Source organism: Staurois parvus, unplaced genomic scaffold, assembly GCF_062004578.1.
Source record: "Staurois parvus isolate SC_StPar_1 unplaced genomic scaffold, SC_StPar_1.0 ptg000048l, whole genome shotgun sequence".
Classification (NCBI taxonomy): domain Eukaryota; kingdom Metazoa; phylum Chordata; class Amphibia; order Anura; family Ranidae; genus Staurois; species Staurois parvus.
The window spans coordinates 15,688,179-15,711,895 of NW_028317844.1; the positions used below are offsets into that span (position 1 = coordinate 15,688,179).

Consider the following 23,717-nt stretch of genomic DNA (forward strand, 5'->3'; position numbering starts at 1 on the left):
GGCCACTCTTTTTGGTGTGGCGTTTTGTCTATTTAATTCCGATAACGGACTCTACTCCTCCGTGCAATCTAGTTACGAGACCCTGGGCAGGTCTGGGTCCAATTTGTGGTAGAGACTGGTTTTGTTCAGCCATGCTTGAGCGAGTAATAACAGGTCTGTGCTGCCCTTTGGTGTCTGGCTTAATGCGCACAACACTGAACGTCCCAGCATTTGTCAACGATTTGCCGTTAAGTGATGCAAACCCGCTGAACCACGTTCATGAGGAGCCGGTACAGGGGGCCATGAATCAGTATGGACCTGGCAGCAGTGTGAGGAGACCCGAAAGTGGCACATGGCGCATGGTGGCGGTGTAGGCAGCAGTATTTGGAAGACATACACAGGACTAGTTTAAAAAGCGGAAGCCGTCAGCAGCGTGAGCAGACGACAGAGGCACATGGCGCAGGGTGGCGGTGGAGGCAGCAGTATTCGGAAGCCATACACAGGCCTAGGTTAAAAAGCGGAAGCCGTCAGCAGCGTGAGCAGACGACAGAGGCACATGGCGCAGGGTGGCGGTGGAGGCAGCAGTATTCGGAAGCCATACACAGGCCTAGGTTTAAAACTGGAACCCAGCAGCGTGAGCAGACGACAAAGACGCACATGGCAGAGGATGGATCTGGCAGCAGTATGAGAAGGCGGTACAGGGGCCCGTGGCACAGTGTGGTGATGGGGGCTACAGCAACTGGATGCCAGAAAGTGGCCGATAGGGCTATATACTGCATGGAATTATAAAGTTGTAAAGACAGCGGCCTATAAGGCTATACACATTATAACAATCATGACTTGATTGACCATTGGCCTATAAGGCTATACACAGCATGAATATCATGACTTATTCTGAGAGTGGTTTGGAAGGCTATATACAAAAAGTAATTCATGAGCTGTCCGGACAGCGGACAATAAGTACATATATACAAATCAATTCATCAGCTGTCCAGCCAGCGGCCTCAAAGGCGACACATATAGAAAGCAATTCATGAGCTGTTCAGACAGCGGCCTCTAAGGCGACAGATATACAAAGCAATTCCCGAGATGTTCAGGGAGCGGCCTGAACGGCTAGGTTATTACTAAATATATTTTTGTGGCCAAACATCGGCCTATAAATAGATGTCTACACAGTGACAAAAAATTATGTCACCAGACAGCGGCCCCTAAGGCGACAGATATACAAAGCAATTCCCGCGAGCGCACAGGGCCCACAGTGTCTGAGGATGGACGTTGGCGCAGAAAGGCAGAGACCAACTGACTATATAGGTGGTTTTTATAGTACTTTATTTTGGCCTCCCTCTCAGCAGGTGTGAAAAAGGCCACCATTTTTGAACGGTAGCGAGGGTCCAACAAGGTGGACAGCCAAAAGTCATCCCTCTGTCTGATGGTTATTATTCGGCTGTCGCTACGCAAGCAACCGAGCATGCTATGGGCCATTTGTGCCAAGGAATGCGAGGGACTCCCTGCCTCCATCTCCACAGCATACTGCCACGGTGCGTCTGGGTCCTCTGTCTCCTCCTCCTCTACCAGATGCTCCTGCTCCTCCACTCCTGTCCGCTGAGTGGAAAAACCACCCATTTCACTCAATAATTCCTGAGCACCAATGTCCTCCTCTACCTCCTCCTCTTCTTCCTGTCCTGCCCCCACAGGGGTCATGTGGCGTTGAGATCTGTGCGCCACGTCTACCGCACCCTGACCAGCCATTGTTAACAGCATTTGTTCCAGGACGTGCAACAGAGGAATGACGTCGTTCATCCCATAGTCCTGCCAACTCACGAATAGCGTGGCCTCCTCAAAGGGCCTGAGCAAGCGGCAGGTGTCACGCATGAGCTGCCAATGGCTGACATCTAAGTTACACAGGGGAGTACCTTTATCCGCTTGTAACATCAGGAAATCGGTGATGGCCTTTCGCTGTTCGTAAAGGCGGTCTAACATATGTAGGGTTGAATTCCACCTTGTTGCAACGTCGCAGATCAGGCGATGCTGTGGAATTCCGTTCTGCCGCTGCAGCTCAAGGAGGGTGTGCTTTGCGGTGTAGGAATGGCTGAAATGCATGCAAAGTTTACGTGACATTTTAAGGATGTCTTGCAATGGGATGGTGGATTTTAGGAACCGCTTGACAACCAGATTGAACACGTGAGCCATGCATGGCGCATGGCACAACCTTCCTTGACGCAGAGCAGACACCATGTTCTTTCCGTTGTCGGTCAACATGGTTCCGATTTTCAGTTTGCGCGGAGACAGCCATCTGTCGATTTCTCTGTTCATTACACTCAGAAGTTCCTCCCCTGTGTGACTACGTTCGCCAAGGCATACCAGGTGCAGCACAGCGTGACACCGTTGCGCCCTGCACATGTGATATGCCGGTCGGGTAATGGGACTTGGCACGGGGGTGGCGGCTGAGGACACGGCGGAAGAAGAGGTGGTAGAGGCGGACATCTTTGCTGGACCAAGGACGTGCAAACGTGGAGGCAAAAGCGGCGTGACCTGTCCAAGTTGCTGGTGCGGCTGTGCCGGCACCACGTTCACCCAGTGGGCCGTAAATGACATGTACTGTCCCTGACCGTAGTTACAGCTCCACACGTCGGCGCTGCCGTGCACTTTGGCAGAGACCGACATGCTCAAAGACTGGCCCACCATCTCTTCTACAAGTGAATGCAGGGCTGGCACTGCCTTTTTGGCGAAGAAATGCCGGCTTGGCACTCTCCACCACGGCTCGGCACAAGCCATCATTTCTCGGAAAGGTGCTGAGTCCACCACTTGGAAAGGGAGGGACTGCAGCACCAGCAACTTGGACAGGAGGACGTTCAGCTTCTGCACCGTCGGGTGCGTGCTCGCAAACTGTTGTCTCTTGGAAACGGATTCCAAGAAAGACTGCTGACGGAATCCGTGAAGAGGAGTAGCAGGAGAAGAAGCATCTGAACGAGCGGAAGATGCCAACGAGCGACAACTCCCCTCAGCAGAGGTGTTGGAGCCTTGACTGGCTGATAGAGGGCGATTGACGTCGGGTGACGGAGCAAGTAACGGAGCGGGTGATGGAGCGGGGGCTGGGGCAGGCAGAACCGCCGTATCTTTATCACGGTTTTCCCAGGCCACCGAATGGCGACGCTGCATATGCTGACGCAACGCTGTAGTCCCAACATTGGCCCCCTGGCCACGCTTGACTTTCTGGCCACATAGTCGACATACGGCTACGTTTACTTCCTCGGGCGGCTTGACGAAAAATTGCCACACCGCCGAGTAGGAAACTTTGCCCCCGCTACTCCTCACTGGCTGACTGCTACTTCCTCCGTGCACACCGGCACCACTACTGGCCGTGGTGGTAGGCTGCAGTGGAGCTGGTGCTCTACTCCGTGGCCGTTTGGCTCCACTGACACTGCTGCGACCCTGCTGCCTCCTGGGCAACCCACCGACTGTTTTGCTTGCTGGCAAGCTGGCACCCTCTTCTCCTGATGATGCGGAAGCAATAGCCTGATGACGACGAGGCTGCCAAGTGCGATCAGCCTCATCATCATCAATTAGGGTCTCCGCCTCACTACTAGCCCCCTCGGCTGCGTGTGGGTCAGGAGACAGACCTGTCTCTAGACCGGCTACCGAGCCACTCTCCTCGCCAGTACTTCTTCGCCTGGCTGCTGAAGAGGCGGATGTCTCCCCCCGTTCCTGACCGCCCTCTGTTAGCTCTTCCTCACTGTACAGTGGGGCTGAGCCCACAGCATGCGATACTTCGCTTGGTGAGGGAACACCAAAGGACAGGGGCAGGTCGAGGACACGTGATTTCAGTGGGCTTGCTCCCGGGCCATGCCAACTAACGGTTGTGTCTGACGTACCCACCGACCGTTGGCTGTAGGTGTCAGAGGTGACCTGGGAAGAGGAAGACGACCGAGTCAACCAATCGATGACGGCAGGGTTGTCGGTGGAGACACGACCGCTGGATGACACCGGGAGCACTGGCCTCTGGCTGCGACTAATGCTGCCTCGACCCCTTCCTCTGCTGCCACGTCTGCTCGCTCCTGAAACATTGCCTCCTCTGCCACTCCTCTGCGTGTTGTCTGACATACTCTTTAATTCAATAAGCACCCCAAAAATAAAAACGGATTTAACTCTTTGAACGTACAATAGTGGTTGTGAAGCAGAAAGTCAGTTTATTTAGCACAATCGGTCAATTGCAGCTTGCCGTTGGCTGGAAACTGTACGTTTATGTCACTGGAATGCACTAATCACCCAAAAAATATTACCGCCACCCGGCGTGTAAATGGATCTAACTCTTTGAACGTACAATAGTGGTTGTGAAGCAGAAAGTCAGTTTATTTAGCACAATCGGTCAATTGCAGCTTGCCGTTGGCTGGAAACTGTACGTTTGTGTCACTGGAATGCACTAATCACCCAAAAAATATTACCGCCAGCCAGTGTGTAAATGGATTTAACTCTTTGAACGTACAATAGTGGTTGTGAAGCAGAAAGTCAGTTTATTGTACACAATCGGTCAATTGCAGCTTGCCGTTGGCTGGAAACTGTACGTTTATGTCACTGGAATGCACTAATCACCCAAAAAATATTACCGCCAGCCGGTGTGTAAATGGATTTAACTCTTTGAACGTACAATAGTGGTTGTGAAGCAGAAAGTCAGTTTATTGTACACAATCGGTCAATTGCAGCTTGCCGTTGGCTGGAAACTGTACGTTTATGTCACTGGAATGCACTAATCACCCAAAAAATATTACCGCCACCCGGCGTGTAAATGGATCTAACTCTTTGAACGTACAATAGTGGTTGTGAAGCAGAAAGTCAGTTTATTTAGCACAATCGGTCAATTGCAGCTTGCCGTTGGCTGGAAACTGTATGTTTATGTCACTGGAATGCACTAATCACCCAAAAAATATTACCGCCACCCGGCGTGTATATGGATTTAACTCTTTGAACGTACAATAGTGGTTGTGAAGCAGAAAGTCAGTTTATTTAGCACAATCGGTCAATTGCAGCTTGCCGTTGGCTGGAAACTGTACGTTTATGTCACTGGAATGCACTAATCACCCAAAAAATATTACCGCCACCCGGCGTGTAAATGGATCTAACTCTTTGAACGTACAATAGTGGTTGTGAAGCAGAAAGTCAGTTTATTTAGCACAATCGGTCAATTGCAGCTTGCCGTTGGCTGGAAACTGTACGTTTATGTCACTGGAATGCACTAATCACCCAAAAAATATTACCGCCACCCGGCGTGTATATGGATTTAACTCTTTGAACGTACAATAGTGGTTGTGAAGCAGAAAGTCAGTTTATTTAGCACAATCGGTCAATTGCAGCTTGCCGTTGGCTGGAAACTGTACGTTAGGTCACAAGAATGCACTAATCACCCAAAAAATATTACCGCCAGCCGGCGTGTAAATGGATTTAACTCTTTGAACGTACAATAGTGGTTGTGAAGCAGAAAGTCAGTTTATTTAGCACAAGCGGTCAATTGCAGCTTGCCGTTGGCTGGAAAATGTACGTTTATGTCACTGGAATGCACTAATCACCCAAAAAATATTACCGCCAGCCGGCGTGTAAATGGATTTAACTCTTTGAACGTACAATAGTGGTTGTGAAGCAGAATGTCAGTTTATTTAGCACAATCGGTCAATTGCAGCTTGCCGTTGGCTGGAAACTGTACGTTTGTGTCACTGGAATGCACTAATCACCCAAAAAATATTACCGCCACCCGGCGTGTATATGGATTTAACTCTTTGAACGTACAATAGTGGTTGTGAAGCAGAAAGTCAGTTTATTTAGCACAATCGGTCAATTGCAGCTTGCCGTTGGCTGGAAACTGTACATTTATGTCACTGGAATGCACTAATCACCCAAAAAATATTACCGCCACCCGGCGTGTATATGGATTTAACTCTTTGAACGTACAATAGTGGTTGTGAAGCAGAAAGTCAGTTTATTGTACACAATCGGTCAATTGCAGCTTGCCGTTGGCTGGAAACTGTACGTTTATGTCACTGGAATGCAATAATCACCCAAAAAATATTACCGCCACCCGGCGTGTAAATGGATCTAACTCTTTGAACGTACAATAGTGGTTGTGAAGCAGAAAGTCAGTTTATTTAGCACAATCGGTCAATTGCAGCTTGCCGTTGGCTGGAAACTGTACGTTTATGTCACTGGAATGCACTAATCACTCAAAAAATATTACCGCCACCCGGCGTGTATATGGATTTAACTCTTTGAACGTACAATAGTGGTTGTGAAGCAGAAAGTCAGTTTATTTAGCACAATCGGTCAATTGCAGCTTGCCGTTGGCTGGAAACTGTACGTTTATGTCACTGGAATGCACTAATCACCCAAAAAATATTACCGCCACCCGGCGTGTAAATGGATCTAACTCTTTGAACGTACAATAGTGGTTGTGAAGCAGAAAGTCAGTTTATTGTACACAATTGGTCAATTGCAGCTTGCCGTTGGCTGGAAACTGTACGTTTCTGTCACTGGAATGCACTAATCACCCAAAAAATATTACCGCCAGCCGGTGTGTAAATGGATTTAACTCTTTGAACGTACAATAGTGGTTGTGAAGCAGAAAGTCAGTTTATTTAGCACAATTGGTCAATTGCAGCTTGCCGTTGGCTGGAAACTGTACGTTTATGTCACTGGAATGCACTAATCACCCAAAAAATATTACCGCCACCCGGCGTGTAAATGGATCTAACTCTTTGAACGTACAATAGTGGTTGTGAAGCAGAAAGTCAGTTTATTTAGCACAATCGGTCAATTGCAGCTTGCCGTTGGCTGGAAACTGTACGTTTGTGTCACTGGAATGCACTAATCACCCAAAAAATATTACCGCCAGCCGGCGTGTAAATGGATTTAACTCTTTGAACGTACAATAGTGGTTGTGAAGCAGAAAGTCAGTTTATTTTGCACAATCGGCAAACTGCAGCACCAACTGTGCACGACAGCCACCAAAAAAAAAAGGGTGTATGTCACTTAAAATTTTCAATTCTTTGATAGCTGTGGCCCTAAGTAACGATTCTGTGTCCCTGAGTAACGATTCTGTATCCCTGAGTAACGATTCTGTGGCCCTAAAGTCTCTCTGGCCCTAACTCTGTCCCTTAATACACACAGGTCTGTCTCTCTTGAATGACCGGAGGCTAATGGAGAATTCTAAGATGGCCGTGATTTATAGTGCTGGCTGGCTGCTGATTGGCTAAGGCGATCACATGTCATGAATGCATTATGGGTCAGCGCGCCTTGTCTGCGCGCCTTCCCAGAGATCCCCGCCCCATCTTCTCTGTCCATTTTCTCCGTGGCCACACATGTCGCCGCCATTTTTGGGAAAATTCGATTCGTGCATCCGAAGTTTGCTAATCTTCGGATTCGTCGCGAATAGAATTTTTCCAAATCTTCGGAACGAATTCCACTTCGTCATGTTCGATTCGCTCATCTCTAGTGCTCACCAAGTGCCCGAGATCTAGTATAAATAGTAGTAATCTAATGCTCGCTCACTAATAAATAACTGTCCCTGTTTGACGCCAAAAGTGGTAAATAATTAAGTGTATGAATTCTCTCCCCATATTGCTGCAGAAGCAGCATCATGGCTGCAATTGGTGGTCCCCTGGCCCCACAAACACGCGGTACCGCCCCACCCACTCGGGCACTGAAGCCACGAGGCAATGCAATGTCATGCGCATGCATGGCGAGTCACCACGTGCACGCAGGGATGCTTGCATGCCCAGCCAGCCACAGCCCAGCGAGGACACAACTGACACACCCAGCAGTCCAAAGGCAAGGGCACTGACACCTCCTGGGTGTCAAATTAAAGGATAAATTCACCTTTTGAAAAAAAAATGCACAATTTATTGCAGGTAAAAATAATTTGCTTTTATTATTTTTTTTCTAAGGAGTCTGCAGAGCATTGCACCCACAGTCAGCAGATCACAGGCGCTATGTGAGGCTCCTGCAGACTCTTAGGATAGCTGTCTGCCTGTACCTTGAAAGCAGGAAGATTAATGAACTATGCAAGCACTTGCAGGTGCCCTTGTAGTTCTTTGAGAACTACAAATCGTCAGCCACAATGAGCCCCACACAGCTGTGCTGTTTTTAAATTGTGACAGCGTGTGTGGGGAGACAATCCCCTATCTGCTGTCACAGGGAGAGGAAGGATCGAGGAGGAGGGGGAGAATGCTGAACTGCTGAACTTGTCTAGTGAAGTCCAAGTGGAACATCTGCTTCAACACCATGCAGTAATGAACTTCATGTGCAAACCCATCATCGACAATTAGAAATCTTAACACAGTAAAAACTTCACATAGAGAGGTATATTTCAGTAAGCATGTATTAGCCTGGCACCTTATTAAGGTCATTCTCTTCTCCCTTTATCAGCCAGGTCTCCCATAAATGAATAGTGTCTAACAAATAAAAAATAAAAAAGGCTATTGTATGTGCAACCAAAATATGACTGTGTGTGGACAGCCAGCTGACAATTACAGGTGATTCACACTGAAGATATAAAATGAAAACCAAAAACGTTCAGCGATATTCAAAATTCTCTCAATAAATAAAGTGTAAATAGCAGATATAAGCAGAGAAACAGATAATAGATAATATGTGACATCTGAATACAAACTTGCAATTGCACAGCGAACATCACAGAGAACTGTGCCATGCAACAAGCAAAACAAAAAGTACAATGTGAAAAGAAAACCATATACTGCAGTCCCCCCGAAAAAACCCTAAACAAAACACTACGACCAAATTTCCAGATTGTGTATAAATATAATGACAATCCACACAGTAATCTTCTAGGTAAACTTTTTCTGTGTCAGAAACACATAATCTTTTTTAAAACACTCTTACTGTGCTCAAAACCAGTGCTCTCCCAACTTATTGGCACAAGGAAGAGTTGGGAGAATACTTGTTTTCAGCACTGCATTAGGTACATGTTATTGAAATGGAGCCTATAAGGGATTGTAAAAGACTGCCTATGTAGTCAGTATAATATTGCTTCATGTTTAATGTGAAAAAATATCATACAACGTATTGTTTTTTTTAGTCTTCAAAAGCTGCATGAGGTAAGTGATTTTGCACAAGTGGCTTATAAGAGATTAAATACTGTATAGACATTCTATACAATATTTTTTTATTTTTAACGTGAAAAAAAAAAAAAAATACTGTGTTTTTCTTACCATCAAAAGCTGTATAAAGTTTGTGTGGTTTGCTAGTGCAGCCTATGCAGCAGTCTATGGAGTTTACTGATGAAGTCACATGACAGTGACGCAACGCGTTGGACGTAAGCGAAGGCAGATGACTCAGAAATAAGGAAGTTCATGCTACGATCTCCTGTTCTGTAAAGTGAGTTGTTTTATCTTGAATGTAAGTGCAGTATTTTAATAAATATCGGAAGTTTTATTGATTGTGTGGTTTGCTAGTGCAGCCTATGCAGCAGTCTATGGAGTTTACTGATGAAGTCACATGACAGTGGCGCAACGCGTTGGACGTAAGCGAAGGCAGATGACTCAGAAATAAGGAAGTTCATGCTACGATCTTCTGTTCTGTAAAGTGAGTTGTTTTATCTTGAATGTAAGTGCAATATTTTAATAAATATCGGAAGTTTTATTGATTTACTACACTATATGAGGCGTATTTTCTTTTGGGAGAGGTCACTATTACTAACCTAAACGGTGGAACCCTTAAGGCTACCCTAACATCTATCAAAGGAGAGGAGTGGACAGTCCCTAGTGTTTGGAGGAAATAGTTATCAACAAAAGAGATATTTCAATAAACACGCAGTTTTACATGCCTTGGAGGTGAGAGTTCTGAGAGCACAGAGGTGGCACTATAATATATTAAATTCACGTGAAGCACGGGTCCTCATTTTGCGGTGTTGGATCATTATTTGGAATTGAATGAACTTTATATATTATATTTATTTATTTATGAGCACTTTGTTATGAGTTCACTCACTATGATTGTTCAGTATTTGATAGGCTGATGTTGATTTTATCATTCACAATTTTGCTACCAGCAGCGCTGCATCACACAACATTAATATTCAAAGTTTATATAATATCCCTTTGTTTTTACAGTGTTAAAATAAATGTTATAATTTTTTTCCTTAAAACCTGCATGAGGCATGGGATTTGATTAAGGTGCAAATTAGGGAACTGTAGATATCAGAAAGTAAACCCTTTATTCTGGGAGAGGAACTACAAATTCGTTCATAAAATTATTTAGGAGAGGTAGGGATAAGGGCATTTCTAGAGGCATAAAAATGTCTAATCTGAAGGTATCACCAATATTCCAGTTGAGGAGTGCTTTAAACGAAACGAAGACTGATCCGTCCTGTAATGCAGCCAGTGTGACCACTTAGTTTTCCACCAAGTAAATTGTTGGTCCTAAGGAAACACCTTTGTAAACCCAAGGAAATTAATGGCAAGGCTGGAGAAGCCATTCCAAATTTGGATTTGCATCTGGACTGGAGGGGGACAGACTGGGAAACCAAAGTATTGTGAGAGCCCAATGCTTTGTACAATATAGAAGAAGACCAAAACCAGGGAGGTAGTTTGGGCGTATCGAGCAGGCCTCAAATCTGATCCATGGCACCTTGGTGCTGTCGATATGCCACTGGGCCCTCTGTGTTGAGAGAGGTAAAAAAATGTGTTTTGCATATCTAGGATGTTTGTCCTGCCAAATAAATCTAATAATATCAAGTTGGAATTTGTCTATAAATTGTTTAGCTATTATAACAGAAAGTGCTTGGAATATATATGAGTTTAGGTAGTGCATTCTTCTTAATTGCAGTGACTCTCCTGAGAAAAAATATAGAGTAGGATTTCCACAACTTAATTGTATTACGAAGATGGGTGACACAGGGCAGTGCTCTAAACTCCAGGACTTCCCCCATCCTCTGGAACTCTCTACCCCAATCCATCAGACTGTCACCTACCCTCCTCACCTTCAGGCGCACGCTGAAAACCCATCTCTTCAGGGAAGCCTACCCCACCCTCACCTAACAGCCGATCTCCTCCACTCCTCCTACCACTCCATCCCCCACAGCCACTTCCTCCTGTACCACTATCCCCTCCCTTCTAGATTGTAAGCTTGAAAGAGCAGGCCCCTTTATCCATCGTGTATTGTTTTGTTACTGTATTGTCTCATGTACTGTCCCCCACTATAATGTACAGCGCTGAACAAACCTTTTGGTGCTATATAAATACTGTATAATAATAATAAACTGAAAAAGATTGGAAATGTGAGGGGTCAAATGTGCACCAAGGTAGGGTAATAACTGTGTGGCCCAATTATTATTATAATTATTATATTATTATACAGGAATTATATAGCGCCAACAGTTTGCGCAGCACTTTACAAATGAAGGTAGACATTACAGTTACAATACAATTTGGTACAAGAGGAAACAGAGGGCCCTGCTCGTTAGAGCTTACAATCTAGGAGGAAGGGTTGAGTGATAGAAAAGATAATAGCTGTGGGGGGATGAGCTGATGGAGGAGATAAAAGGCAGTTTACTAGTTAGAAGCAGGATAGGCTTCTTTAAAGAGGTTTTAAGGGATCATCTAAAAGTGGATAGACTAGGAGATAGACAGACAGATTGGGCTAGGGAGTTCGATAGGATGGAAGAAGCTCGGGAGAAGTCCTGTAGGCAAGCAAGGGAGGAGGTGACACAGGAACTAGAGAGCAGAAGGTCAAGGGGAGCGGTTTGGTTGATATTTTGAGATCAGGTTGGATATGTAGCTGGGGGCAGAGTTATGGATGGCTTTGTAATTTGTTGTTAGTATTTTGAATACTAACAACAACTTAACCACATGCCGCCCAGCCACTGTAGACATGCATGGCTGGGCAAACCACGTTTTAAAACGTCTGTTTGCAAAACAGGTAGGGGGCGCGCGCGAGGCACGCCACCGCCCTACCTGTCCAGCCGATCACAGCCAGCGGATGTCAGTCGCCGGTTCACAGCTGGTCATTACCGGTTGTGTCCCACTGATTAGCGGCAATCACTGACAGAGAGCAGGGCTGCAGTAGCTCTGCTTTCTGTCAGTTCCCTGACAGCTCCTGACATGCTGAGCCAGAGAGAAGAGTTTATCTCTCCCGATCAGCGTGTCCCCTGTGCAGTACACACCCCCGCCCCCTAGTAAAACACTCCCCTCACACAGTTAACCCTATCAGTAAATAAAAAAGTTAACCCCTTCCTCCCCAGTGCCATTAGTACAGTGTCAGTGTTTTTTTTTGCACTGATCACTGTATTGGTGTCACTGGGGATGTCAGTGACCCCAAGTCAGTTCCCCCCCAGTGTCAGAATGTCCGCCGCAGTCCCGCCATAAGTCACTGATCGCTGCCATAAGTCGCTGATCGCCGCCATTATTAGTATAAAAAAAAATAAAAAATCCCAGTTTCTTTCCCGCCATTTGTAAACTCTATACTTTCACGTAAACCAATTAATTTACACGTATTGGTTTTTTTTTTTTAGCAAAGACTTGTCGCAGAATGCATTTGGCCGAAATTTATGACGAAATTTGATTTTTAAATTTTTTTTACTGGACATGTTTTATAGCAAAAAGTCCAAAATATTGTTTTTTTTTCTCAAAATTGTCAGCCTTTTTTTTTATAGTGCAAAAAATAAAAAACGCACAGGCGATCAAATACCCCTGAAAGAAAGCTTTATTTGTGTGAAAAAAAGGACATAAATTTCATTTATGTACCATACTGCATGACCGCGCAATTGTCCATTAAACTAGCACAGCGCTGTATAGCAAAAAAAATGGCGTAAATTGCAGTATCTATACCATAGTTTGTAGACACTATAATTTTCACACAAAGCAATCAATATACACTTATTGGGATTTTTTTTTTACCAAAAACATGTAGCCGGATACATTTTGGCCTAAATTTATAACTAACTTTGAGTTTACTATATATTTTTTATAGCTGAAAGTAAAAAATATCGTTTTTCTTCAAACTTTTTGGTCTTTTTTTGTTTATAACGTGAAAAATAAAAAGCGCACAGGTGATCAAATACCACCGAAAGAAAGCTCTATTTGTGTGAAAAAAGGACGTAAATTTTGTTTGGATGCAGCATTGCATGACCGCGCAATTATCAGTTGAATTAGTGTAGCGCCGAGTAGCAAAAAGAGGCCTGGTCATTAAGGGGGGTAAATCCTCAGGAGGGCAAGTGGTTAAATGAAATGGGGAACAGTCTTTTCAAAGCTTTACAGTGTGGCAGGCTTTAGCTTTATTCTTTGGGAGTAGTAAGACTTAAACATAAAAATATAGCTTTTAGATCTGGTGTGACTACTACTTCCACTGCTCAATACTGGCCTAGTAGTTTTGAAAAAAAAAAAAATCAGGCACTGCAACTAAAACTACCTAGAAAAACCTTTTATTCAAGTTTAAAAAATCAGGTTGGGGTGCTGCTATATATAAGTCAAGCTAAATTTAAATTAAAAAAAAAACAATAACAGATGCAAAATATGTGATGTCCTGTTCTTCAATACTGCATACAGATATTGGTCATTCCCCAAGCATGTAATAGCCCTAAAAAATGCATAAAAATGAGGACCCTCTGCCTGCTGAACAATATTTAGGAAAACATATTTTGAATTGGTACACATACCACATGGCATTGCCCAGCTCTCCATGGCTTTTGACAATCCCTTCCTTTGATTTCAATAGGGTTCAGATTCAAGTTTGCAATTTCTAATAGTTAATATGAGTTCAATGAATGGCTCATAAATCCATAAATTCAATCCAGACATACTTCCTCATCACTAATAATCATCTTCCTGTTTTGAAAAGAGTGTATTTTTTGTGCCAAATCTGACAGTTCATATTTACACAAAAAAAGGAAGACCGTAAATAAAGTAAATGTAGTGGATATCTTAGCTTAGTGATATCTTGCATTGGTTTCTTGATGCTTCTATAGGTATTTCTCCCAGTTTGATTGCTATGTTATTATTATTTTTTCCCCTAGAACTAAAATGAAGCTCTTGTCAAACTCTTTACCAGAAGCACCCGACTATTACATCCTGATGTTGGATGGCAACAATCTGCTTTTATCTCGCTACAAGTTAACACTCATCAGTTTCTATTCTACTTCGACAACTTGACAAGCTAATTCAGGTAGTCATAAGATGTGGATTCTCTGAGTAGAGCTGCAAAAAAAGCGTAATAAATGTACTGACACTTTTATTAAGACTAGTGCTTTCATTTTATCAAGTGAACTTTTGCTTTTTTAGGCTTTTTGTTTTGGAAAAAAATAACGTTACTGACAATGATCAAAAATGTTAGCTTGCTATATTTGATAGGTGCACTAAATGAACTTAAAGTTTATATAGTATGAACAGTACTATATGAACAGTAAAGCATGCTTGTTATACTCAATGTGAAACATAAGGGGTTAATCCTCCACAATGTGTAAAAAGGATGTTTAATCCTGTCTTCTCTGATCCTCCTCTTTTTCTACTGTCCCCAATCTATCTGCTGATAGTACAGAGCCCCATGAGTCACTCTGCACATGCTCAGTTTATTTTGTATTGCTGTAGAATTGATTTTTCTTTGGGAAAGTGCATGTGATCAGCACAGAGCCAATCAGCACTGTCCAGACAGAGGGTCAAGGGGTATGCAGCCTCATACGACAGTTAGAGGAGAGTGAAAACTCCTCCTACAAGATTAACTAGTGCTTGGATAGACACTGATAGAGGTCACCAGACTGCTATATACTGCTGATGAGAAAAGGTATTTAGCAGTTTATATTTACTAAAATAATTGCATTTCCATGTCCTGTATACTGTGGGCGACCAGATATAGTGAATGCAGGTGTGCAAAGAAACAAACAGAGGGCACACAGGCCTAGTGCATTACTTTGTAAAAATGAGATTTATTGAGTAAAAAGTAGTATACTCACAAAAGAATAAAATCAAAGGCACATCACAAGAAAGACAGCATGGTCCAATCTCCCTAGATGGTAGCTATTAGGGGATTGTAGACCTCCAAATAGTTGATGCGTTTGGAGGCAGAACCTCTTCCTCAGAGCCCAGTGAATGCAGGTTCCTGGGTTAAGTAACACTTTGAGGCTTAAGCATATCTAAAGAACAAATATGCAATTTATGTGGTGCCTGCATTAGTTGTATTATTTTCTTGCAATTTTTTCCTTTTCATCTGGATTTATTTCCAGCAGCACATTGCTTGTTCTATAGTCACAATGCTCATTCATTGTACTGTATCTATGAATAAGCAGTGTGGTCACTCGGAGATTTTTTGGAACTACAGAATACCCCTTCACCTCTTCTCCATAACACAGGGGAGGTGTTTTGTAGTCCACAAAGAGAGCTGTGTTAACTGATTATAGTCAGCAGAGACAGAGTGAACCTGCAATTCTGACACAAGATATCTGACAGGGTTAACAGATATTATTGCATTTTTTGGACAGGTATAACAAAATGTTTACTGATAAGTATGCTTAGGTAGAAAATACAGGAAGGTGTGTACCTACAAGATTTCTGAAGGGATCAACAAGTATTTTTTGCACTTATTCAGCAAATATAACAAAACCACTTCTTTGGTTTAATTAACTTAACATGAGGAAGCAAAAAGGAGAAGTTCATAGTTGGGATTTACCTACACTTAATATGCACCCACAAGAGCCAGGGTCAAGTACATTCCACTGAGTTTAACTGGCAAATAATGAATTATAGTAGTGTTAAAATATGCACCATTGCTCAGATGCGTGAGACTTCTATGCTATCAAAACTCTTCAATTCATCATTATATTCAGTTTGTAGAACAAACTCTTGTTTAGCTGCTGAGACGTATTCATATTTTTTATTTTGTAATACATATATCTGAACTCAGGTTGTGAAACTTTACTAAATTAGTGACAACTCAGCTTCTTATAAATGTGATAGAAAACATAGTGAATATCGTGATGGCGATATGTCCACATAGAAGCATGATCTGGGACTAGGACCTAAACATTGGTAATGTTCATTTTTAGGACCTAATTGAATTTTCAGTTTAAATACATTCCAGGTGCATAAAAATATGTTTTTAATGCCTTACAGTTTGTTTTCTTACTAAAGCAGTCAAAGCTGGAGTAGAAAGGCACATCCCCTGCCAGCAGCTGCAGAGTGGGGCTCCTGGTCTCTGCAGGGAAGCAGTGGTCTTTCTACAGAGGTCTGAAGCGCTCCCTGTTCAGTCAGACCCATATCTCTGCAATCAGCAAACCTCATGCTCCCTGCCATTTGGAGAGATCTGACTCTGCCTCAGCAAGAGGCATGTCAGACCTCTTCAGTGTGACCCCTACTACCCCACAGGGACCAAGGGCCCCATTCTGCAGTATGGTGGCAGGACACCGCTTATAAGACTTTTAAAACATTTTGTTTAAATGCACCTAAAATGCATTTAGCTGAAAATTCAATTGGGCTTTAAAGTATACATGTACTGAAAGAAATACAAAGAATGCCATTGCCGAGCTTCTAAAAGTGCTATGTGCCTGGTTGCCTTTGCCATCAGTACTTTCTAAGCCACCAACTGGAGCAAGAATGCAACTATTGAGGTCAGAAGAAAGACAAAAGAACTAACCAAAAGAGACAATAGAACGAATAGACTGTTGACTCAAAAAAGTTAGACTGGGGGTCAGCATGACCCATAGGCAAGTAAAACATTTAAGCAACAGTAGCCTACATGGAAACTCAGTAAAAGTGTCACAACTTGTATGATCAAGTAGGAAAGATCTAGACAGATACAAATCTATTAATTATACAGGGCTCAAGTAATGCCATCTTGTCAGTACATTATATGAACATACATTGATTTGCCATATGAGTACGTTTCCTCTGATGCACAGGACAGTTATTACCAGATTAAGTCTGAGGATAATCACAGATATTAGTTGACAATCATCTAATGATGCTGAAATTTGTAGGACTGGGTAACATGTCTATGGAATTCTGCATTTCTCAGCAGAAATCCTAGTAAAAATGCATTGAAAAAGAGGTATTAATGAACATACTGTGTTCAAAAGTCCTATCATCTTTAAATTTCAAACATTTCAGTAATTTTGTATAAGACATGAAAACAAAGCACCTTAGAACATATTACAAAACAATACAAATTTACAAATATATGGAATTTATTGGTACAAAATGTTTCACGCGTTTTAAAACCATTTTCCTTGATTAGGTCAGTAGGCTATACATCGCAGACCCAGCATACACAATCAACAACTTACATATTTTTCAACTGTGTAGCACTATTTAAACTACAGAGTGGTCAATGCATTTTGCATGTTCCCATTTTCAGGACCATGGTGATATAGGCACCACAACAAAAATACAGTAAATAAATTGACACTCAATATCGAAAAGAGGAAAATTTTCCCCAAAACAAAGGAATATCGTCTCATCTATCTATTCATATAGCTAATAAATGCATAGATACCATAGTATAAATACATGAGTAGGCTAGCACAGTCTTATTCACCTTATCTATCTATCTATCTATCTATCTATCTATCTATCTATCTATCATCAATGTATTATCTATCTATCTATCTATCTATCTATCTATCTATCTATCTATCTATCTATCATCAATGTATTATCTATCTATCTATCTATCTATCTATCTATCTATCTATCTATCATCAATGTATTATCTATCTATCTATCTACCTATCTACCTATCTATCTATCTATCTATCTATCTATCTATCTATCTATCTATCATCAATGTATTATCTATCTATCTATCTATCTATCTATCTATCTATCTATCTATCTATCTATCTATCTATCATCAATGTATTATCTATCTATCTATCTATCTATCTATCTATCTATCTATCTATCTATCATCAATGTATTATCTATCTATCTATCTATCTATCTATCTATCTATCTATCTATCTCTCTTATACTTACATTAAACATATCTATATAAACCTATATAAATCTATAAAAACCTGATCCAGCATTAGCGCAAGGGCACATCTGGCCACATATCCCAGGAACCCACATATAGAGGCAGCTACCGGCCTTTACCTAAACAGGGCCCCGGGTGTCCTATCAGTGAATGAATCACCAGATGCAGCCATATGTACTTCAGGATACTCAGCAGTCTTATCTAGACACAATATGAAAGGCCCCCTGAATATGGCTTCTTTGAAATATACAAAATCCAAATTAAATGCAAACTGGATGGACATTCATTCATTTAGCATAGCTGCAATGTTTCCTGGACCACATAATAATTTAACAGCTGATTATACAGTATGAACTGCCTTGCTCTTTAAAGCATCAGCCCACCCAAAAGTAATCATATACTCTATACTGTATATAGGTGAAACATAATGGTCATTTATATTGTCCCTGCAGAAATCTGTTCTTGACCACTTGGCAGTTTTGGAAATTCCTGCCCATCCTTGTATTTTCCACACCTCCCATTGCATTCTCTATGATATGAAATACATTTTAAAAGTCATCAGGGAAGTGGGAACCATTCATATTGGCCATAGCACATGTGCAAATTCAGGATCTCAAGCCCATCTTTCTTAATAAACATGTCCCCAAGCTATTGTTGGGTGGTTTAACTTTCCAGTATCTACCAAAAACTTCAATATCAATGTAGGTTGGAGTTATTCTTTACTTTTAGATGCAAAGGAAAGTAAAATATTCTATGAAAGATAAGAAACAAACACATTTTTTATGTCAAGCAAATGTTTTGTTTTCAGAATAATTTATACAAACTCACCCTTGTCAGTATGTTCTGGAAGAAATTTTAAACATTTTTAATTTTTTTTTTAAATCCAGTAAATAGGTATTTTAATAAAGGGGCAGAAAGGGCACCTAGCCAAGCCAGTAACCTGTTCTGAACATGCAAGAGTTAAAATCAGCACTTCTTTTTAATCAGACCCCAATGCATTATAATCAAGAAAGGACTGTGAGTTGGTGTCTTTTTTTGCATAAGATATTCTGCTTCACAACAGGGGGCCCTACCCTGATGTGTCTGGAAGAAAAAGAAGCCTTGTCTCATACATCAGATTGTCAGATGCTCAATGAGATTGAATCATGTACCATTAGACAATCACAATCAACGTGTAGTGCTCATTGTGTACGAGGCTTCCTATGTTTATGTGGATTTCAGAGAAAAAAAAAACATAAAGGGAATAAAATGGGCCAGGTAAGTCACAAAGTAAAACTAGAAAAATGAAATAAAGTTGTATTACTTAAATCTTACTTTCATAACATAATTTTAACATGGAGGCGGTTGTATTTCAAATGCATTGTAAACTGAAGGGCTAGGTATTAAATATGCAAGGGCATGTTCTCAGGAATGTCTTTAAAACATTTTATTGTCGGAACGTTTTTTATTTAGAACTGATATTAAATTGCAGCGTATCCCTTATATAGTGTATATAAACTCAAAAATGCTATATTTTTCAGCTTACCAGTCCTTACATGTGGTGTCTGCATTTGTTTTATTTTTTTTTCTCTCATTATTATGCTCCATTTTTTGCCTGACGATCCTGCCATTAGCATACTTCCTGTCTTAGGACAATGACAATGCTCAATCACTGTATTGTACTTCTGGAGGAGCAGCATCATGTCATTATAGGACAGGAAGTATGTCGGAACTACAGAACACCTTCAGCTATTTATATCTCCATGACACAGGGGATGTGTTCCGCAGTCCACAGAGGGATATGGGAACTGGGTTAGGTAATTACAGTCAGGAGAAACAGAGAGTGCAGAAAGTTCTGACATAAGATATCTAAGAGATCAACAGATATGTATTGCACTTATTAAACAGATATAACAAAATGCTTTTATGGTATATTCAACAGACCAAAAGGAAGCATGTAAGAGAAGTTCCCTGTTACATTTACATGTGCAGAGGAATGTATAGTATTTTCAATTTGTTTTTAGATAAATATAACAGATATAATTGTTTTAAATCAATATATACTCAGTCACTTCTCAGCCTTTTAGTGTGACATGGTGGTTGTGCTTTACTACTCCTTCTCACAATACAAGTTGATAAGCCATCTGATTTAAAAACAATGCATTTCCTGTGTGGCTGAGATTTTGGTACATTTTTTATTATTATTATTATTATTATTATTATACAGGATTTATATAACGCGAACAGTTTGCTCAGCGCTTTACAATATAACGGGAGACGATACAGCAACAATACAGTTCAATACAAGAAGGTTAGGAGGGCCCTGATACTTGGAGCTTACACTCTAAGATAGTTGAAGCTAAACTCTAGGCAGATGTAAAATGTATTTTTAAAATAAAAGCAGTGTATGTACAGTACATGAATTTTACTGAGTATCAACCTCTTGAAGTCCCTGTACAGCAGGACTGGAGTGTGAGAGGAAGACGTTGCCCAATGAGCCAACCAGTTAATGTGTTGACAAGAAGCATGCTGATAGGAAGGGTGTAGGCAGGTGTAGGTTGACCTTCCTACACAGGTGGCGTTGTTGCAACCACTTTGCAGGGAGAGTGGAGGACAAGAGGAATATACATGACTCTTAGACCTCCGTACGTGTCGGTGGGCTGCAGTCTGACTGGACGCTAACACCTGGATGACCCCTTAGACCACGGGTGTCAAATTGGTGGCCCTCCAGCTGTTGCCAAGCTACAAGTCCCATGAGGCACTGTAAGACTGACAGTTACAAGCATGACTCCCAAAGGCAGCAGCATGAAAGGAGCTGGAGGGCCTCCAGTTTGAGACACCAGCCATAGACCATCTTTAGGAAGGGCAGTGCTTTTAAAAGCACTGAAACACTGCAGTTGGTGCACAATTAGTGTGCGGCTAGGTCAGGGACAGGAACCTGTTGAATAGGGAAAGAGTGCCTAGCAGTAGGGAGAGGTTCCAGAGGAGGAGGGACAGCATTGGGACTGTCATCAGAGCTACTTTGGGGAATCATTCTGGTACTAATACCTTGCTGCCTACTGCTTCTCAGCTGCTGTCAGTCTCATTGCATCACTCTCTGCAAGTACTGTACAGGGGCGGACTGACAATTCATGGAGCCCCCGGGAAATAGGGGATCATGGGGCCCCTGTGTCCTTGCCCAAACTCAAAAAAGCCTATGAAAAAAGTACCAGGGGCATCTCATGGGGCCCCCTACTGACCCCGGGCCCTCGGGCAGTACCCGAGTTTCCAAATGGTCAGTCCGCCCCTGGTACAGTACAACCTTCTGTGAGTGCCACTGCAGTTCTGAGCAGCTTCATAAACTCTGTTACTGTATGTTGGAAGTTCTTGTTGACAATACACCTCCTGCAATTTCAACCAGTGTGTGTGCCATTCCTTCACTCTGGGGTGCATACCACCTGGCCTCCCCCCTACAGCTTACAAAGGAGAGCAGAGGGACAGAGAATTGATAAAAAATAACTGTAGTTAACCTAATGTGCACCATAGATTCCTCTTTGAATAACATTGGTTGCAGACTTTATCACTGCCCCAGCCTTAATAGTTTTTACTGCCTGATGCTAACAGATTACTGCACACTGCATGCCCCAGTCCATGGCTGTAGAGAATTCTAACCTATCTGTCTCCCTGAACCACTGCCCTTCATGGCTTAGACTCTAAAAAATGCCTGGTTCTGCCTGAAGTCAGCCATAGATGGGTCAAATCTTGGCCGATTCAGCAGGATTGATTGATCAACTTGGGTACAACCAGCTTGCCAGATTTTACATGTGATTATTGCTAGTGGCTGTTATAGAAAACAATGGCTCCATGGGAGGGATTCCACCATCAACACTGACTGTGGTTGAAGGAAAGATATCCACTCCATTTATGGCCAGCCTAAGCCAAGCAAGATTTATCCTCATCTCATATGCAAATGAGAATTGTAGACTAAGGCTGGCCATACATTATACAATTATCTGGAGATTTGTGGTTTAGATTTACCAAAAACCATATAATAGGAGGACAAACCTAAACAACACTTTCAGTTTTATCCAATTAGGCAGGCCCTTGCACTACACAGTTGAAGGTAAATCTAAAGGAAATTGGGCAGAAAATTGGAAGATAATTGTATAATGTATGGCCAGCCATAGTCATAAGAGTTTTATTCTGGTAGTTAAAAAGTATGTTACTGAAGCACTTGGCAGGAAAGTGCAGGGTATCTTGCACTGTAGCAGGACACATGGACTACCAGGGTTGCTATGAGTTTTCCCAGGATGCGGAGCTCAGTCTCCAAAGGTAAGGATGCATTTTATATTATGCAAAACCAAACAAAATAAACACTGATTTCAGCCTTCCTTCAGATTCTAAATATACAGCATGGATTGGCATGCAATTGCATTCTACTTATAGCATGAGAATACCTTCTGTGACTCATTTGCCTGGGTTTATTGCTTGGTATTTTGCCTGGAATAAGCTATCTGAAAAAAGTGCAAAAGCTTTTCTTTACTACATGTGGGATATTCTGCAGTTCCAGTTCTCTAAAGACTAGACTATCTCTTCACTGACTTTATTGGGCGTGCATGGAAATATCCTAGTCTCCAAAACCTGTGGTCGATTCCAGTTTAGCCAGTTATAGAAGGATTAGCAACTATGATGTATTTAGCACTGATCTTCTTTATTAGAAAACCCAGCATGCTTTGCAAAATGACCTCTATGTAGGGATGAGGTTTGGGTTAAACTCTACCATGAATTGAGGCAAATCTTGCAGGTTTGAGATTTCTGGTCCTGTGGACTATTGTGCAGATTTAACACCAAAGAAATCCTGCACTGAGAGTGTACAAAAAAAATCGAAAATTGAAAAATCCAAAGACAGCAGCACTCACTGTATCCGCACATATCATTACAAAGTAAATACACCAAAGGACTGTGTTGCTCTGTCTATTAATACATACATCAATGAATCTAAAGCCCCGTACACGTGATGAGAATATTGGATGAACGATCGCCCATTTTTTTTCGCCTGCTAGTCTCACATCGAAAGTGAAAAGGTTACTAAAGATATGAAAATTCTCCTATGAAAGAAAAGAATTTCGAAAGGGATGTCATGTATTGTATTTGTATTGTATTTTCGGATGACTACTGTACTGATTAAACAAGAAAAATGTTTGCGCTTGTCCCTTCGGATATTGTTGCACGAATTGCCTTGATCGGCTCTCGAAAGCTGTGTACTAATGATCCGATTATGGGACGATCAGTCCTCGTACGAAAATTTTCGTACAAATTTCTTTTAGTGTGTACGGGGCATAATAATAAAGTGCATAAAACAATTTGCATCATAATTAATGAATGAATCAATCAATCCACAATTCATAAGAACACTCAAACAATGAATAAATAAATGAATGAGTTCATAAAGTTCATAGATAGGTGCTTTATATGTGCGTGTGGAAATACCCAGTAAAATCTTGTGCCTCCAATATTCACCAAAGTGTGCGCCACCAAGAGGGATATCAGAGCCTCTTACCAGAATGTAAGACATCTATGAAAAGAAGGTCATACACTGCTTAAGGGAGAGAACCCCTTAATGGATGGATGGATGGATGGATCACAACTCAGCTCCAGTCTGGGGTCTGCCAGCATACCAAGTAGCCATATATACCTTCACTCCAGTGTTCCTTAAATCGCCATCTCACACCATTGATGGGGCAATATGCTCGCAGGGAGAATCAATCCAAGTGACCACATGTAAAAGAAGGGGATCACTCATTGCACAGTATTAAAAC

The 23,717-nt window shown here is 42.0% G+C and overlaps 1 long non-coding RNA gene across 5 annotated transcripts in view; it reads left to right on the forward strand.

The window, feature by feature from the left end:
• LOC149470365 (uncharacterized) overlaps positions 1–23,717 on the forward strand; it is a 102,361-nt gene that overhangs the window by 46,892 nt on the left and 31,752 nt on the right. For 3 of the 5 annotated variants that reach the window (XR_016309145.1, XR_016309142.1, XR_016309143.1), the window contains exons 5-7: positions 9,228–9,357; positions 9,440–9,564; positions 13,991–14,139. This is a non-coding gene — a long non-coding RNA (uncharacterized LOC149470365). Of the gene's footprint in view, positions 1–9,227; positions 9,358–9,434; positions 9,565–13,990; positions 14,140–23,717 lie in introns of all 5 variants that reach the window. The other 2 variants (XR_016309144.1, XR_016309146.1) reach the window with 2 other exon arrangements.